Below are 20,077 nucleotides of genomic sequence, written 5' to 3' on the forward strand. Positions count from 1 at the left end.
GAAAGTCTGAAGGCATGTTAAAATGTCTCTGGGTTTTTCAGTGTTACGGGGCCCTTGTACCCTGTGCGCCCGTTCAATATGAAAGATCTCAGCGTTCTCCGCCGATTCTCCTTCTCCCCCGGCTTCCGATTGCAGGATACTGCGAAAGATTCGAGTCACCACTTCTACGCAGTTCGCATACTCAGGGAGTTCAGGGACACCCCTGATGCGGATATTATTGCGGCGGGACCTATTTTCAAGGTCCTCGACCTTTTCATGTAAGATGTTAATAGTGGCCTGAGTCTGCTTCGAGTCGCCCGCCATTTTATGCAGATCCTCCTCATGCTGTTCAACACGAATATCTAATTCATCCACTCTGTGTCCCACCGCAGCCAGCTCTTCTCTTACCTCGGAGATAGATGTTAACAAATCTTGTTTATGCTGCTTAAGATCGCGCCTGAGGTCTATGAACCATTCTCTAAGCTCCGTCCGGGTGGTAAGTTCGGCAAAGGACACAGGCGCCGCATGCTCACAATCGAGCCCCGAGGTCTCACTCACGGCCTGCTCCGCCAGCATGTCCGCGACATTATCAGCTGATTTGGCATAGGAGAATTGCGTTAAATCAAGGTTTCTACGTTTCGATGCCATCTCTTCCTTATCAGGCTGGGTGCCTAGGTGTTATTCGTTCGGAGATCTTAAAAGATCATATAAAAAAGGCTTTAAGCAAAAAACGCCGCAGGGAGCTCTCGCTTCAGGCGACCATTCCCGGCGATGACGTCAGCGCGCCCCCCCGGGTCCTGGATATTCTAAGGCACGGTTACGCTTTGGATTTGCGGCATCTCCCCAAAGAAAGATTTGTCTTCTCACCCTGCGGGTCAAGTCACAAGCGCCTGGGAGTACAAAGCACGCTGGATCGGCTCTTAGCCCTGGGGGCCATCTCACCCGTCCCCGCCGGAGAGGTGGGCTCGGGTCATTATTCCATCTACTTCGTGGTGCCCAAGAAGGATGGATCCTTTTGTCCCATTTTGGACCTCAAGGAAGTCAACAAGGTCCTCCGGATACCCCGGTTCCGCATGGAAACCCTCCGCTCGGTCATCGCGGCAGTTCATCAGGGGGAGTTCCTGGCCTCCCTGGATCTGACGGAGGCCTACTTACACATTCCGATATGCTCGGCCCATCACAGGTTCCTCCGCTTCAAGATACTGGGGCAACACTTTCAGTTCCAGGCCCTCCCCTTCGGGTTGGCGACGGCACCCAGGACGTTCACCAAGATCATGGTGGTCGTGGCGGCCGCGCTCCGGAGAGAGGGGATTTTAGTACACCCTTACCTGGACGATTGGCTCATCCGAGCAAAGACCTTCTCCCAGGGGCAGAAGGCGGTCGACAGGGTGGTCGATTTCCTACAGTCTCTCGGCTGGGTAGTCAACTTCGGCAAGAGCAGTTTCCTTCCGTCTCGGCAGCTGGACTTCCTCGGAGCGCGCTTCGACACGGCTCAGGGCAAGGTCTTCTTGCGGCCGGACAAGGCCCAGTCACTGAGGGAGCAAATTCTCCACTTTGCCTCTCTCCCAGTTCCAACAGCGAGGGATTACCTGCAGATCCTGGGATCGATGGCCTTCGCAATCAACCTGGTACCTTGGGCCTTTGCACACCTGAGGCCCCTACAGATGGCGCTACTCTCGCGGTGGAAACTGGTCTCACAGGACTATCAGGCGATACTACCTCTTCCACCGGCAGCCAGACTCAGCCTTCGGTGGTGGCTAGACCCCAGGAACCTGGCACAAGGTTGTCCTCTGGAGTCGCCGGAGTGGATTGTGGTCACTACCGATGCCAGTTTGACCAGCTGGGGGGCCGTGTGTCTCCGAAGCTCGGCCCAGGGGCAGTGGACACAGAAACAGGCGTCCTGGCCGATCAACCGCCTGGAGACCAGAGCAGTCCGTTTGGCGCTCATTCAATTCCTGCCCCTCGTCCGGCAACGGGGGGTCCGAGTTCTCTCGGACAATGCGACCACGGTCGCCTACATCAACCGACAGGGAGGCACCAAGAGCCCGGGGGTGGCCATCGAAGCGGCCCGCCTCATGGCCTGGGCGGAGCGGTTCCTCGACCGCCTGGCGGCCTCCCACATCGCAGGCGTGGACAATATTCAGGCGGACTTCCTGAGTCGTCAGACGCTGGACCCCGGGGAATGGGTTCTCTCCGACGAGGCAATGTCGATCATCACTCGGCGCTGGGGAACACCCGCCATGGACCTCATGGCAACGTCTGGCAACGCAAAGGCCCCGCGGTTCTTCAGTCGGAGAAGAGACCACGGGGCGGAAGGAGTGGACGCCCTGGTGCTACCCTGGCCCCCTCATCTTCGGTTATACGTCTTCCCCCCGTGGCCTCTGGTGGGCAAGGTGGTGCGGAGGATAGAAGATTATCCAGGGCAGGTCATCCTGGTGGCTCCAGAATGGCCGCGGCGCCCGTGGTTTGCGGATCTACTCAACCTGGTAGTGGACGGACCTCTGCGATTATCACACCTCCCGCGGCTACTCCATCAGGGTCCGGTATTTTCGGACCAGGCGGAACACTTTTGTCTCGCGGCTTGGCTTTTGAAAGGCAGAGTCTCCTGCGCAAGGGATACGCAGTCACCGTGGTAGACACTCTTCTCAAGGCACGTAAGACCTCCACTTCAGTAGCCTATGTGCGGGTCTGGAAGGTGTTTGAGGTCTGGTGTGCTGGACATGGAGTTCCCGCGACCGCAGCTTCGCTACGTCAGGTCCTGGCCTTCCTCCAGGAGGGCTTGGAGAAGGGTCTCTCCTATAACTCCCTGCGTGTGCAAGTCTCGGCTCTAGCCGCCCTGGCTCGTACCACGGGACATCCAGATCCTTCGTCTCATCCGGACGTCTCGCGTTTCCTCAAGGGAGTCAAGCACCTGTGGCCGCCAGTGCGGCACCCCTATCCCTCCTGGAATCTCAACCTGGTTCTCAGGATCCTTGGAAAGGCTCCCTACGAACCACTGCGACAGGCCTCCCTCAAGGACGTCACACTTAAAACGGTGTTCCTGGTTGCCATAGCCTCAGCGAGGCGCATCTCCGAGCTTCAGGCGCTCTCGTGCCGGGAACCGTTTCTACGCTTCACGGACTCGGGAGTTTCCATTCGAACAGTCCCTTCGTTCCTGCCTAAGGTGGTGTCTTCCTTCCACTTGAACCAGTGGGTGGAGCTGCCGGCCTTCCCGTCGGATGCGCCCCAGGCTCTCCGGCGTCTCGACGTGAAGCGCTCTCTACTGCACTACCTGGAAGTGACCAATGAGTTCCGGGCGTCCGACCATCTCTTTGTGCTCTGGTCCGGTAACAAGAAGGGACGGCAAGCGTCTAAGACGACTATCGCAAGGTGGCTCAAGGAAGCGGTATCCTCTGCCTACATAGGCGCCGGGAAGGCTCCCCCGGCGGGAGTCCGGGCTCATTCGTTGCGTGCCCTGGCCACGTCCCGGGCGGAGTCTCAACAGGTTCCAATTCAGGAAATCTGTCGCTCAGCGACATGGAAGTCGCTGCACACCTTCTCGAAGCATTACCGATTGCAACTACCGGTAGGTGATTCGGGTTCCTTTGGGGACAGAGTTCTCCGAGCAGGGTCTTCAGGGACCCACCCGGTTTAGGGAAGCTTTGGTACATCCCACGGTCTGGACTGATCCTAGTACGTACAGGGAAAAGAAAATTATTCCTTACCTGCTAATTTTCGTTCCTGTAGTACTTAGGATCAGTCCAGACGCCCACCCGGGGTTGCTAAGTGCTGGTCAGACGCCTGCTCGTGTACGTTTTATCTCCTGTCTCTCACTCTCCTACATTCTGAGGTTGTTGTTGTTGCCTAGTTCTTTCACAGTTCTCCTTGCAAGTTGCATTGGTTATTTGTTAATGTGGTTACAATTTGATTGGTGCTTGATCCATCCTACTTTTCTGTCAAGTGTTCTCTCTTGGCTCTGATATTCTCGATACTGAGGATCCCTGGAGGGTGCACCTGCTTATATGCCAGCACCCTCCGAAGTTTGCTCTGACTCCATCTGCTGGACGGGGAACATAACCCACGGTCTGGACTGATCCTAAGTACTACAGGAACGAAAATTAGCAGGTAAGGAATAATTTTCTTTTATAGGGAAGAAAGGCATATTTGAGCATTCCCCCCCCCCCCCCCCAAAAAAGTGTTTTTCAGCTTCTCTTACAAGTTTGGTTCTAGACTTTTTTTTTTATATCATTTTAATTATGTTCTTTTAAAAAAAACCAAAAAAAACCTCTGACAACAATCACTTTCCTTGACTTACTGTATATTGTTAGTATCCCATGGTTTCTGAAGACAGGTAGTTCACTGTAGTTTCAAAAGTGGGACATGTGACCATACATGAATACAGATGGATAGAATCTTTGAAAAACCTGTGGGAAGAACAAAAGTCTTTTAAGTTTGCTGGCTCACAGGCTGCCTTGTAAGCCTGCTCACTCACTCCAACGCCAGTCTCCCTGTAGCACGGCAGGACACCACCACTTCAACAGCCTTCTGACGCACCCCTAGGTGCAAACACACTGAACTCGGATACATTTAAAGGATCCGTGGTGGGAAAAGGCCTGTGGCGCCCTCAGATGACATCGCACACCTAGCCCTATAAAGGGCTTTCTCTTCCTCTCCCTCACTGCCTCTGCAACGAGTTGACTATCATCCAGGTAGTGTGAGTTGCTGCTTCAGTGCCTTGCCTCTTTGTCTTCAGCTTTACCCTGCCTTCCACAGCTCCAGCCTTGCCTTGTTCTCTTTGGACTGACCCACGGTATTGACTATAGCCTGTGACTGATGTGGTGTTATAGCGATGGGAGCTCCCTCTTGGTCAGTGGGTGGCGCTGTTTCTGCCTGCTTCTAAAACACAGGGGCTGTAGTTAAAATTTACTTGGCTGGAGACTGCCATTAGAGGGAGTGTTGTAGAGTGGGGCTTGACCTATTGCCTCAGTTTCACCATGGCCCTTACAAAGCTTCCCACTCCAAACACCTAAGCCCTTAGATAAGTCTGAGATAGTCTCTTTCATGTAGAAGAGAGAGAAAAACCAATGTGACAACCAAGCCATAGTTTAATACAAGATTTTATAATTTCAGAAAATAAGTTTCCAGGGGTTTAAAACAATAACAAATGTATAACAAAACACCATTTTGGCTTTAGTCCTAATTACTTCTTTCCCATCTTTAAACCAGTGCCTATAATATAGCCTTTTCCCTAGAGAGCCCTGCTCCCAGTATTTCACCTTACAATCCACCCATGATAGGGCTATCTGACTGGTGTCAGTCTTGCCCCCGATCTTAAGTTTCTGCCAACTAAAAACACATTCTTATAAAGGTTCTTGGCTTAACTTCCAGGGCTTAATTCCTCCCAGTTTTAACTGCCCCAGAGACTTTTAGTTTACTGCATTTTAAACTGGCTACATAACCAGTGCAAATATCTGCAACTTTTAGAAGTGCAAATACTAGTGAGGCTTAGGCTGGCCTACCACTTTCGAGAAAGAACTTCCACCAGCTGCTTTAAAATTTGCCAGGAATTAATTACTGCAGCCAACCTTTTCAAGCAGCTTCCCAGCACATTTTGTAAACAAGGAATCACTTTTCCCAAAGCTTAAAGTTTACAAAGACTGAATTATTGCAGCCAAACGCTCAAGCAGTTTCTCAGTACAGCTTCTAAACAAGGAATCACCTTTCCTGAACCTAAAGTTTACAAGAACTCTACTACTGCAGCCAAATTCAAGCAGGGCAGATTTTGGCTCTCAACACTCAATAGTGAATTTAGTAACTTTAAATGAACTCTAATAGCTTCAAAGCAAATCTGTTTCCTAGATTATTACAGCTTTTAACATTCCCAAATCAAAATACATAACACAGAGAAGCATTAAAATATCCCCCACCTATATCTTATTCCCTTTTCAGTCTTTTTGAGAGAGAGAAAAGCAGGGAGCCCTAACTTAACTTTGTATGAAGGTTCTGTCTTCAGATAGCTCCCCATCTGGCTCTGCTTCTCCCTCCATGTGTTCTACAGCAACGCTGCTGCTGGCACTGGAACTCTGGCTCTCTCCTGGAACTGAAACCAGGATGCCTTCATGTCAGAGAACTCGCTCATTTATAGCACCTGGCCACCAATTTTGGGAAACCTGCTGAACCACTGGCCCCGCCCACTCCAACTCATGCTTCAGTGAGCTGCTGAATACTGGAAATTTGGGACTAATAGTCAGCTTTAGCATTATCTTAACTTTTCTTTGCTTTGACAGTTAGCTAGATCGTGTCTACCAGTGCATTAATTGTGCAGGGACTATCATGAATACCAGTCCATCACACCTGACTATCCTAGTCTGCCGCCTGCCTTGACCATAGCCTCTGACCCGACCATCCTTGTCTGCTGCCTGCCCTTATCACAGCCTGACTAGAACCTCTCTTCACCCTCACCAAAGACACTTGCCTAAGACCCGCCAGCCCCCAGAACCCAAAGGCTCAACCCGCAGGGAAAGAAGCTGGTATAGGTGAAACTCCAGTTAAGTCTCTGTATTGTCTTCCACCCATTGGCAGTGAGAGCTTACTGGGCCTTCCCAGTAGGTGGCATTCACCTCACTCCAACACAAGGGTCCACAACTCTTACCAGTTTGCTGAGGCCATGAATCTGGCAGCTCAGGATTTTCTCCAAGCAATACTGGGCTTGGCACAGTGCCTACAGGAGCAGCAACAAGTACTCAATCAGGTCACCACAGCCCTGGAGAAACTAGCTCTCACTGTGGATGCTCTGAGGCAGGAAGTTGCACCAAGACCTATGACTCCACCTCTCCAGGTGCTATTCAACACAGCCAGCGGTTTACTTCAGCTTCCACCACCACCTTGTTTCATGTGGAACCCGAAACAATGTTGTGGCTTCATAAAACAATGCTGGATCCACTTCCAGCTATAGGCTGCAATGTGCCCGGATGACCGGACGAAAATCACATATATCTTTTCTCTGGGGTGGTACTGTGTAGGCTTGGACACACCCCCCCCCCCCCCCTCCCGGGAACAGGAGGATCCCATAATGCAAGAATTATGAAGCTTTCTCCGTGGGTTCTGCCTTGTCTTTGGTGAGCCAGGAAGGGGCACTACAAAAGCCTCCAACTTGCTACAGATCCACCAGGGCTCCTGGACCCTCTTAGAATAAGCCACTGAATTCAGGATACTCACCTCAAAATTAAACTGGGGTGAGGACAGTCTAATGGCCATCTTTCTACAAGGCCTAGACAGCCACATTAAGATTGATCTCTCAGCTTGGGAACGCCCTACTTCTTTGGAAAACCTCATCACTCTGACGGTCTCAGGAGTATAAGGCGAAATGTACCATTCCTTTGGTGCCCCATTTTCAGAGACCTCTTTCTTTACCTGTGACTTGGCCTCCAGAACCCAAGCCTCAGGAATGCAGTTAAGCCACAGCCAGCTGATGATTCAAGAAAAAACATGTTGGACTGTTCAAGAGAAAACATGCTATACTGTGCTGGGCTGTACATTTAGTAGCTCACTGTCCAGAGAGACTGGGAAACTCCCATGCCTAGGGTTAACTGGGGAGATAATCTTGGTCGGATTTCCTCTGTTTGCCAACTCCTGGTTCCTGTAGCAGTTACTCAAGATAAGACCCAGTTCTCCTCCCAAGCATTTCTCTACTCTGGTGTTGGGGAAAACTTTATAGATCAAGCTCTGGTGAAACACTACCAGATGCCTACACTTTCCCTGAGACAACCACCTCAAATGACCTGCTGGGGACCATCCTATATCTCTGAGGACAAACAGAATAGTAATCCTCACACATGGATGACATCAGATGGAGCCCTGACATGGAAAACTTACATTAGAGTTCCTAGCACTTTGACTTGGCACACTGAGCATGCCCAGCATGTCCTATACAACATGACCATGCGGGGTTCCTCTCCAGGCTCTCTTTTCGCGGAGCTGAGGCATCGCAGTTGGTGAGCTCTAATCTTGGTCTTTTCAGCCTATTTTGGAAAACTTTCTCTTTTGCTTTTTTTTGCAGTTTTTTTTTTTTTTGTTTGATGCCGGGTCCCTTTCAGTCCATCCCCGATAGCGTTCCTAGTCATGGTTTTCGTCTCTATTGGTAAGTTTCCTTTCGCAGTTGATTCTCCGCAGCAGTGGGGCATTGGTGCCCACCTCCATAGTTTTAAATTTCGTGTCCCTTTTATTTCATCCAGTCATGACCATGTCTGGTTTCTGGCAATGCCTTTTGTGCCCGAGTACTATGTCTATTATGGACCCCCATGAGTCATGTCCTCTGCCTGGGGGCATTGCATGACATCCAGGGTTGCTGCTTATGTGCACAGATAACCCCAAAGGGACATTATCTTCGTGTTGACAAGATGGAGCAACTCTTTGGGTCAAGGAAGACCAAGCCATTGGCATCAGCATCGATGGACTTCAGAACTGCACCAATGGACACTGTGTCATCAACATCAGCAGGACTATTGGTGCCATCAGCAGATAGGGGCACAGAGACCAACCACTGTCACTATCCTCCAGGGTGAGGACATCGGGTTCCTTGTCATTGGTCTCTGCACCGGGGAAGGACCAGGCCAAGCACTGAGGGAAGCCGAAGAAGCATCGGCATCAGTCCCCAACGATGCACGGTGCCAGGCTCGGGGATGTACCAGCACATGCTGTGATGCCCCCAAAGCGACCCTGCGGTGAGGAGCACCAGTTCTCCATTGGTGTCAGGGGTCTGCGACGGTCTCCACCAGGCCAGATGCCAGTCACCAATCCACCTCACGGGTCTGAAGAGAATCTGGCCACCCAACTTTCCTCCCAGTTGGCGTAGGCATTGGCAACATTCGAGGAGGAGCTGGAACGGGCGATGCAGGGCATCAGTCCTGTGATACCGATTGTACCAGAACCGGCACCACCCGTCCTGGACCCACTTCTGGAGAAGCTTAATGTGCTCATTGTTGCGTTACCAACCTATGGCATCTGTTCCCTGGATGGCATCAGTGCCCAGTTGGGCACCTTAGTCTCCCACTACCAATACGGTGGTCGTTGCTGGTTCTTTGGAAGAGAAAGCTCTGCTCAGGTTGACAGAGACACCGAGGTCTGTAGCCTCCCCCCCCCCCCCCCCCGCCCCCATCCAGCTCTGCTAGTGCCCGCAGAAAGGCTGAGCACCTAGGGCCCCTTCCCCTGTTGCTTACAGTGAGGTTGAGGGTCCCTATGACCCCTGGGGGGATGACACCACGGATTCCTCCTCTGAGAGCTCTAAAGGTTTCCCATCAGACTCTTCTCTAGAAGAGCAAAGGAAGTCTCCACCTGAGGACTTAATCTTTGCAGGGTTTGTGAGGGTGATGGTGGATACCATCCCATTTCAGTTACTAATGGAGAATGCCAGGCACAAAATGCTTGAGATCCTCCAGTTCGTGGAGCCTCCTATGGAGATTGTGGCAGTCCTGATACATAATATCCTTAAGGAGATGCTGCTGAGGATATGGGGACACCCCCTCCCAGTGCCTCCCATAAACAAGAAGACTGACGGGTGTCTACCTTGTCCTGAAGGCTGCTGGATTTGATAAGCATCAGCTGCCCCACCAGTCAGTGGAGGACAAATCCACTCTCAAGAGAGTCAAGCATTCTCTGCCCCATTCCTTGGTGCCCCCAGGGAAGGACCACAGAGCGATGGATACTCTTAGGAAAAAGGTGTTTCAGGGGACCATGCTCATTGCCCGCATAATTTCCTCTCAGCTCTATTTGAACCAGTACTCGCAGGACATCTGGAAGCAGACGCAGGAGGTAACAGAGCAGCTGCCTCAGCAGCAACAGGACACCCTCATGTCGCTGGTCCATAAAGGCCTGGAATGCGGAAAACACAAGGTCCGAGCGACCTACATTGTTTTTGAGATGGCATTGAGGGTCGCTGTAGCAGGAGTCAGTGCCTGCAGAATGGCACGGCTGCAGACCTCGGATCTCCAATCGGAGGTACAGGAATGACTCACTGACGTGCCGTGTACTGGAGAGAATCCCTTAGGAGATAGAGTGAGGGACGCGGTGGCCTAGCTCCGAGACCACCATGAAACCCTCCAACAACTCTCCACCAGCACTCCAGACCTGCCCTCCTCCTGTAGGAGGTCGGCGAGATTGGGGCAGAGGAAGTCTTTCTTTCATCAAAGGAAGGTACTGTCCTCTGTTTCCTTGCTCCTGTCAACAGCATCAGGGTTCCTGCAGCCCTAGCTGGTACCTTAGTCAATTCCTGGGATGGGATTTTGATTGGGGATATAGGGAGTGTAGACCAGTCTCTCATACCCGGAATGTTGTACCTTCCAGTCGGGGGCAAGCTGTCGTTCTTCGCAAACCAGTGGCCCAGTGGGTTGTTTCCATTATCTGTCAAGGGTACCAGTTGAACCTTTTGAGTGTCCTGCCATATTGCCCTCCTTGCCTGTTTTGGGGGCCAGTACCCTATCAGGAGGTATTTCTAAGGGAGCTCTCCTCCCTCTTGACGGTTAGAGCGGCTGAGCCTGTCCCACCAAGGCAAAGAAGGCAGGGATTTTACTCCAGGTACTTCCTGATTCCAAAGAAAACAGAAGGACTCCATCCCATCCTAGACCTAAGGGGCTTGAACAAATTTGTCAAAAAAGAAAAGTTCAAGATTGTTTCCCTGGGCATCTTAATCTCCCTTTTGCAAAAAGAGGACTGGCTATGCTCCCTCAATCTAAAGAACGCATACACTTACATCGAGATGTTCCCCAGTCACCGGAAGTGTCTCCAATTTGTGATGGGAAAACAGCACTTCCAGTACCAGGTGTTGCCGTTTGGACTAGCGTCAGCCTCACAAGTCTTTACAAAATGCCTGGCAGTGGTGGCAGAGCACCTCTGCAGACTGGGGTTGCATGATTTCCCTTATCTGGATGATTGGCTGGTCAAGAGCACATCTCAGGCACGGGCTGTCAGATCTATGCCCTTGACCATCTGGATGTTGGAGTCGCTAGAGTTCGTCGTCAACTAACCGAAGTCCCATCTCGACCCAGAACCTGTTGGACTTCATAGGAGCCCTGCTAAACATAACTAAGGCTAAGGCCTTCCTGCATCGTAAAATGGTCATCACTTTGACTACCATCATGGCAGAGATTCAGCAGGTGTCATCCTGGCCCATGTTGAGGCTTTTGATATATATGGCCACAACCGTCCATGTCACTTCCTTGGCATGATTACATGTGCACAGAGCCTAATGGACCCTGCGGTTGCAGCGATGCCTGGCCACGCAGAACCACCAGGATTGCATCTGAGTCACCCTGCCTCTCCGAGATTCGTTATCCTGGTGGTGGTTACTTTCAAATCTGAAATGGGAATCTCCTACCCAAATTGTCCTAACCACGGATGCGTTCATACTGGGCTGGGGAGCTCATGTAGATGGGTTCAGCTCACAGATCTCTGGTCTCCTCAGGAAAGCTGTTGTCAAATCAGCTTCCTGGAGCTTGGGGCCATCAGGTACATGCTACGAGCTTTCAAAGATCAGCTGCCCAACAAAGTTGTCCTGATCCAAGCCAACAACTAGGTAGCGTTATGATGTATTAACAAAAAGCAGGGTATGAGATCATACCTCCTGTGTGAGAGAGAGTTCCAGATCTGGTCATGGACAGGGCTAATGCCCCAGTATGTAGAATATGTTCTCCAAACAGCAGGCTGAGATATTGCCTCCTCATTGCTCCTATGACTGCAGGATTGAGCTGCTCCAGAGCAAGGATCCTTGGCAAGGTAGGGTGTATCCACTCTCGGGACCAGATACCAAGACTTTGAGCAACTATATGCAAGAAAATCTTGCCAGAGGTCTTATTTGCCTATTTTCCTCACCTGCTGGCACAGGGTTGAGCTTCATAGCAAAAAAAAGAACAGAACACTATGACCTTGTTTTGACTACAGTGGCTTGAACACTATCTCCAAAAAGGATTGCTACCCCTTGCCATTAATTTCCAAGCTGTTTGATAGACTACAGGGAGCATGAGTTTTCACCAAGGTGGATCTCTGGGGCACATACAGCCTTATCCGAATCAAACATGGGGAAGAGTGAAAAACCGCTTTTAATACAAGGAAGATGGACACTATGAATATTTAGTCATGCCCTTTGGATTGTGCATTGCCCCAGAAGTCTTCCAAAAAATGGTGAACGATATTTTCTGAGACCTCTTATACTCTTATGTGGTGGTATACATTGAGGATATTCCCATCTTATCCTGCTCACTGACTGCTCACAGGACCCAGATAAAATAGGAACTCCAACATTATGCGAAAACCATCTGTTTGCCAAGTTGGAGAAACGTCTCTTTGAACAAGAGAACCTGCCCTTCCTGGGGTACATCCTCTCCAGCATGTGGTTGGGGGGATGAGGTTGGTAGATGATGATGATGTCTGGGGTATTAAGCACCATGCTATTTTTTTATTGATGCTTATGTCCAGGGATACAAGAACACTTAGATTTTTATTGAAAGCATAATTTTTTATTGAACAATATAAGTATTCTTGGGAGATGCTGATGCCATGTCTCTGACAAACTGACTATCAGCATCTCATCATATACAGGAAGTGATCCTTCTTTTATAGATAACATTCAATATTGTAGAAGATTCTAGCATTGTGTGACTGCCCAAAGAATCATTTACATAGGTTGTCATGTCAACCGCATGATGTGACTATTCCTGAACTGCCCTGATTAGTTTTCCCAGGTGGGGCCCATTTACCAACATTCTTTGGATAGTCTTTTGTTCTGTTAGAATCTTGCTGGTCAAGGTAATTAACACATCTATGGCTGTGTTTATAGAAACCCCTGAGAAAGAATGCCTTTTGTTGTGAAAATATGCCTGAAGCTCCCGCCGTTGGTTTCTCCTTTGTTAAGTTCCTGCCGTTGGTTTCTGCTTTGTTTGACCCTATGATTAGGCCTCACCTTAGCTTAACTGCCTGTTCTGGAAATTCTGCAAGTCATTCTCAGCAAGTCCCTTAGAGGTCACATAGGCAAAGAGAGCAGAGGATTCTGGGGAGGATACCGTTCTCCATGTTGGTTTTCTGTTCAGGCATACTCATCAGGCGGTGAAGAAGAGGGAAGGTGATGATAGTGCTAGGGAGTGGGATAGAGAAGGAGAGAGGTAGAAGGAAAGGGAAAGTGGTTATGATGATACCAGTGGTGAGGAGGTGGAGAGAGATGGTGATGATATCAGGAGGTATGAGAGACTTCAATGATGGTGCAAGGGGGCAGAAAGAAGTGGTGGGAGAGGTGAAAGTAATGAGGGGGTGGAGGGAGAGGGAAGGAGATGATGATGCCTGGGGTGGAGGAGAAGAATGGAGGGGAGAGGGAAGGTGATAAGTTCAAGGGGAGGGTGAGAAGAAAAGGCATGATGATGATGGTGGGGCAGAAGATAGGGAGGGAGAGAGAAGGTGATAATGCCAGGAGAAGGGATAGAGGGAAAGGGAAAATGATTTGTTTTCATTTCCTCTTTGCTTTTATGAATAATGTATGTTTCATTACTGTGAACCGCCTAAAACATATCTGTATGCATGCAGGTTATACATTTATTAAATAAATACAATTTACATACATTCTAGACACAGGAAGTATCTCGCATTCTAGTAGAGGAGTTCTACCCCCAGTACGATGTACTGCCCCTTTGTCTAACTTTGGTATTGTAAATCATCACAGCATTTCTGCACAAGCTGGGTTGATCTATGTTTCCCAGCTTGAATGATTGTCTAGTCATGAACTATATGTCAGGCAGGAGCAAAACAATCCACACTGAGTACTATTTGGTTATCAGTCAATGGATTCATCATAAACTACTCCAAATCCAGTCTGAGCCTAAAATCACAAATGAAGTTTATAGGCACTTTGCTAGAAACAATTTAAACTATGACTTATCTCCCCACCAACAGGGCCAATATAGTGGCCTCGTTGGAAGGAGTAAGTCAGTCAGCAAACATCGGCTTGGCTAATATATAGAGAATGTTTTGCCTTATGGTTTCCACAGTTCACAATAACCCCCATGGCATATTGCTACATGGGTCAAACTCAATGGATGGTAAAATCTTAGGGGCGGATTTTAAAAGGCACGCGCGCGTAAATCCTTCTGGATTTACGCGCGCATGGCCCTCGCGCGACGGCGCACCTAAAGCCCCGGGACGCGCGTAAGTCCCGGGGCTTTCGAAAAGAGGAGGGAGGGGGCGTGTCCGGGGCGTTCCCGAAACGACGCGGCGTTTCGGGGGCGTGGCGCTGGCCCGGGGGCGTGGTCGAGGCCTCCGGACCAGCCCCCGGGACCGGAGGACGGAGGGGGCTGCCGGCGACGCGCGCAAAGTTACGCCTGCTTTCAAAGGTAAGGGGGGAGTTTAGATAGGGCCGGGGGGGTGGGTTAGGTAGGGGAGGGGAGGGGAAGGTGGGGGGAGGGCGAAGAAAAGTTCTCTCCGAGGCCGCTTCGAAATCGGAGCGGCCTCGGAGGGAACATGCAGCTTGTGCTGGGCTCGGCGCGCGCAGGTTGCACAAATGTGCACCCCCTTGTGCACGCCGACCCCGGATTTTATAAGATACGCGCGATCCAGCGTACTTTTGTTCGCGCTTGGTGCGCGAACAAAAGTACGCGCTCGCGTATTTTTTAAAAATCTGCCCCTTAGTGTATCAAAGCATTGAGGATCTTCATGAAAGTATCTGTGCTACAAAAGATTTCAGACATTTCTAGCTAGTTACTGCTCCCTTTCCAAATTGACTTTGGGTTTACCCTGTCACATTTCTTCTCACCAAATTGTTCTAACCACAGATCCTTCCCTTTGAGGCTGAGATGCTCACTTACAAGGATGTTTTATTTAGGGTCCTTTGTCTATCCAGGAGATGAGGCTGTACATCAGCCTGCTGGAACTACAAGTAATTCTTAGCACTGTATAATGATATTCAGAAAACAGGCAGTTAAAAAAAAAATTGCCCTAATCCAAACAGATAATCAAGTGGTAATGTTTTACCCGAACATGCACGGAGATACATTTTCCGTCCTTCTGTGTCAGTATGAAACTGAGCCAGCTCACAGGATGAACCTAAGAGCCTCATTATTGGCAGGAAAAGAACACTTGAATACAGAATGTTAGCACGTGGATCCTCATGAGTGGTTCTTGAATACAGAATGTTAGCACGTGGATCCTCATGAGTGGTTCTTGAATACAGAATGTTAGCACGTGGATCCTCATGAGTGGTTCTTGAATACAGAATGTTAGCACGTGGATCCTCATGAGTGGTTCTTGAATACAGAATGTTAGCAAGTGGAGCAAACAGGATCTCCCATAAACAGGAAGGTACCAGTCTTCTCTAGCTGAAGATCAAAGTGCAGGCTTGTTATAAATGCTTTCTCCCTTCGTTAAGGGACAGATCTTCCATACATGTATCCTTCCATACCGCTGATGAGGGAAACCTTGATAAAACTCAGAAATCATGGAAACATTTATTTATTTGATTTATATTCCACTTTGCAGGCATTTCAAAGTAGGTTACATTCAGGTAATGTATGTATTTCCCTATACACAGAGGGTTTACTTGATCCTCATGCTCCTTATAAAAAAATTTGGTCTCCACTCCTTTGGGAATTTCTCTGAGGAAACCAATGAAGATGGGAACTTTGCCAACTTTGTTTATGCAGAAATAGGAAAGATTGTTCCTCTTCTCCACCCAGTCTCTGCCCCTTACAATTAATTTTCAAAAGGGTTTGCACACATAAAAGTAGCAATTTTCAAAAACCCATGTAATGCATAAACCCAGTTTTAAGCGTGTAAATTCTTTTGAAAATTACCCCCTTAATGTTGAGGGGCCTGCAATATGGTGTTTTGATTTCACCAGTTACATGTCTGAAATCCTTCTAGCAATTAGAAAGAAATCCACCAGGAGGTCTCATAGTTTTAGATGGAGATTTGTCATCTGGCGAGAGGGCAAAGCCCTAAACCTCTTTTTCTTGTACCACGTAAAAAATTGTTTTGATTGCTTTCTACATTGCTCAGAATCTGGCCTAAAAATCAACTCTTTTAAAGTTCACTTAAGTGCTATTAGCACTTAATATGAGCATATAGAAGAGAACCACATTGCAGTATAGTCTCTAGTTATCAGGTTTATTTGAGGCTTACTTCAAAAAATTTAAAAAAAAAATTGATAAAAGGCTTTTCCTTACAAAAATACTTCTACTCTTTGGTGGCAGTTGTTTTTTGTTCTTTTTTTTTTTTTTATTGATGACAACACTTAGCTAAGGAGTCTCACGTGTGTCACAGGTAAGCTGCATGTCTTCAGAAAAAGAGATGTAATGTATGTTCTCTGAAAGAGATGAAATGTATGTTCTCTGAAAAAAAGCAATTCACTGACACACAAGCCCACCTATCTCCCTTTTTTTAATGTTTTATTTATAGCATGTTTAAAACAATAAACAGCAAATCCTGAAACAGAAAATCCTCAGGCTATACAAAATAAACACAGAAAATTACTAATTATGTCTTTTGTTAAGTCCCTCCCCTTTAGAAAGAGTTCTCTTCTCCAGTCAGAGCTAAGTAGTACTGTTTTCTTCACTATTATTCAAGTGAGAGCCACTTTGGCAAATAAACTTCAATGTGAGATCCAAGATAGCTGCCAGACAAAGCTGCCGACACTGTGGGCAAAGGAGGGGGTCCCCCTTCAGTGATGTGTCTGGCCTTGGGGGTATCTCCCTGCAATGCTGCCGTCAGCCCGGCTGCTCAGGCGCACTCACAGCAACTCGTGTCACTAAAGCAAAATCTGTTCTCCCATGCTCTCTGTTTTTCTCTCCCAGCCCATCTGCCCACACATATACTGCCTTAGCTCTTCTTCCCCAACACACATTCCCCTCAAGCACTCTCTTTCCCCCACCCCCCAACTCCTTTATCCTATACCCCACATGCTCTCTTCCACCAATATATGCTCTTCCCCAGCTGCATCATAGCTAGTCTCAACTCCACCCACCTCTCCCACCATTTAGACTCCACCATCCTGTCCTCATCTCCTCCAAGCAAGTTCTCCCCCTAATTTAACCTTCCTCTTCCCCATCCCCGCCCACCTTCTCCAGAGGTTTACAACTGGTGCTGCCTGTGCAACAATTGTTGTATTTTCTTCTGGCACCTTATTACTACGAGTTTGAGCCATGCAGTGCCTGAACCCCTGCATGGCCCTGAGCCAGAGCCCAGCACTGCATGGCTCTGGCTCAGAGCCATGCAGTGCTGGGAGAAAACAGAGTAGTTGTTGTGGAGGAGCATCAGCAGCAAGTCTCTGGAAAAGGTAGGGAAGAGTGTATCTTGGGAGAGTTAGGCTTGGAAGGGGGTCACTATTGGCTTCAGGGCCTTACATTAAAAAAGGATGAAATAACAGAATTGTGGAGCACTGAAAGGCCACAGCAGCACAGAACTACCATTCATGGGCAGAAAAGATTTATTTTTTGGAGAGTAACTGTTGTTAGATAAGCAACTTAACTTTTTGAGCTTCCTGTATAGCTTTCACTGTGCAGTGATTTTTTTTTTTAACACTAAAATCAGACATGATAGGCACACTGTTGCAGGATAAAGATCTCAGTTTTGCAGAATAGTGGAAAGAGAGAGAGAGAGTGTGCAGAAAAATATATTGTAAATCCAGTATACTTTGATAGGTTTATTTACTTAGGTAGTACTTTAATATAGTCCTTTTTATATCTTGCCTCTTCTTTTTCCTGTTTTACTTATATAGGACAGCTAATTTCAACAAAACTGCATTTTTTATCTAACTGAAGGTATTGAAAAAGGTAGTATTTCACAGAATGTTTATTTTGAGGTGAGGGGCGATTGGTAGTGTTGACCAGACAAAATGCAAACTGCATTGCGATTTATGAAATTCCTGTAATGTACTTTGCCTATGACAAAGTCTTATTTGTATCAATTCAAATAGTTGTCCTTGGTGTTGCATCTTACTGTCTTCATTGGGAGCTTATGGGACTCAATTATCTAGACTCAGTTTTAGTGCTCAACAATTCACATGACCCAAGAGTACGACCAATATAAATTAGTAGGGCTATATCCCACTCCAACAAACACTCCATTCTTGTCCTCTCACCACATCCACCCTTTCCAGTTGATCCTCTCTCTTAACCTCCTCCCCTCCATCAGATCCCATCTTACATTCCCACAATTCACCACCAAGCCAGTCTTATAACCCTAACTGATCCTTTGTCATCCTGATCTTTGTAAAATCTGTTACTAATTTATATTTATTTACTGTTTACTTATTGTATAAACTGTTTAATGTAAAGCCTGTTGCTAAAATTAATGTTTACTGTAAACCGAGGTGAGGTATATCTATACGTACAGCGGTATATAAAAATCTCTAAATAAATAAATAAATACATAAATCCATCCCCTCTCTCACCTCCCATTCCTTTTCTCTCACCTCCAAGCCTTCCTTTTTCCTTTTCAACTATACTTTCATATCCCCCCTGCTCGTCTTACATCCCCCAATTTTCCGTCATTCCCTGTCTCATCATCCACAACCAATCCCTCATTCATCTGATCCCTCCATTCAGAAAGCTTCTCCAAAAATCCCCTTGGCTAGGATCAACAGCAACATTTTTCTTTAGTAGATGACAACTAATGAAAAGATAAGATAGGCTGGTGACAGGGGCAACATTTTTCTCAGGTAGGTTCACTGGTGAATGAGGAGAGGGGAGCATTGGCAATTTCCTCCATTCTGTGCACACTGAACGCTCTCTTATCCTCATGGCTGGTCCCAAGCCCAACAGTAATCTGCAAGCAGCAGCATTATTTTATTTTTTTATTTATATTTTTATGTTCCGCTCTTTCACAGGTACTGTAGGTATTTCAATCTAATTTTGTACCTGAGGCAAAAGAGGGTAAAGTGAATTGCCCAAGGTCACAAGGAATGACAGTGGGATTTGAACCCGGGTTTCCCTGGGTTATAGTCCACTGCTCTAACCACTAGCCATTAGAAATGAGTTAACGTGGAGCCTCTGTGCCTGTGCATACTCACATGCCCTGCAATGGCCCTGATCCCTTCTCGCTCAGGACTTCTTCTACCACTGAAACTCATGTGAGACTAGGAACACTGTGAGTGTGTACTGGCTCAAAGACCCTATGCTGATTTCCACATTAAAGCTGCCGCTGCTGATGCCTGAAGAGCACTGCTGTTTGAGGCACTTATGACTCCAGCTGCAGGTTTTGTGATGCAATTTGGAGTCTTGACCTACAGTTTGGGAAGCCCTGTTCTAGAAATGCTGTGTTTAAAATGCCATTTGAAGGCATGTGCAACTTTTTTTTCAAAGTGCCAAAAGGGAAGAGTTTTAAGTGGCAAGGGAGCCTTGAACTCAAGTTCCAGGACTTATACTGAATCATAGACTGTTTTTGCAACCTCTAGTACAGGAGTGGCTAACTCCGGTCCTCGAGAGCCACTTTATGCAAATCTGTCTCATATATATTCATTGTGGAAATGCTAAAAACCTTACCTGTTTGAAGACCAGATTTGGCCACCCCTGTTCTAGGACACCCTTTCTTGCAAACATATAATCTCCCTGTGTAGTTCCTTAATATGGTATTAATATTCCTTTTTGCAAGAGAAAGCAATAGGGATGTGCATCATCCAGGATGAATTTCGTTGAAATTGCCTAAATTCGTCCTGGTTCGGGGAGTCCGAAACCCGAAGGAATTTTTCCCGATTTTCAGGAAAAATTTGTTTTTGAGTTTAGTATGCACTAACAGGGTTAGTGCGCGCTGACTCCCCTGTTAGTGTGTGCTAACGAAAAAATGTTAGCGCGCACTAAATCCAAATTCAGGTCTCCCCAAACTTTAAAGGCCTGAACCGTGGGAAATATCCCTAGAAAGCATTCATATTATTCATCTGTGAGAAATATACTGTGGTAGGTCATCCACCTCAGATGAGCTTTTATGTTGTTTCTGAACTATTAAATTGTAAGGCACATTAGGTTCCTATAGGGATGAGAGAGAGATATAAATCCACATAAAATATATTTTGTTAATTTGCAGTATCTTGACATATTTATCTTGCATAAAACCTAGCTTTCTAAAAGTGTGTGTTGTTTTGTGGCAGTATATT

At 47.7% G+C, this 20,077-nt stretch overlaps 1 protein-coding gene and 1 long non-coding RNA gene across 6 annotated transcripts in view; one reads left to right on the forward strand and one right to left on the reverse strand.

Annotated features, from left to right (window-relative positions):
- Positions 1-20,077, forward strand: part of NT5C3A (5'-nucleotidase, cytosolic IIIA) — a 198,295-nt gene that overhangs the window by 41,504 nt on the left and 136,714 nt on the right. The window lies entirely within an intron of this gene.
- LOC115084648 overlaps positions 1-20,077 on the reverse strand; it is a 64,091-nt gene that overhangs the window by 10,731 nt on the left and 33,283 nt on the right. The window contains exon 3 of the long non-coding RNA XR_003854621.1: positions 4,274-4,382. This is a non-coding gene — a long non-coding RNA (uncharacterized LOC115084648). The remainder of the gene's footprint in view (positions 1-4,273; positions 4,383-20,077) is intronic.

This window comes from Rhinatrema bivittatum, chromosome 2, assembly GCF_901001135.1.
Source record: "Rhinatrema bivittatum chromosome 2, aRhiBiv1.1, whole genome shotgun sequence".
NCBI lineage: Eukaryota > Metazoa > Chordata > Amphibia > Gymnophiona > Rhinatrematidae > Rhinatrema > Rhinatrema bivittatum.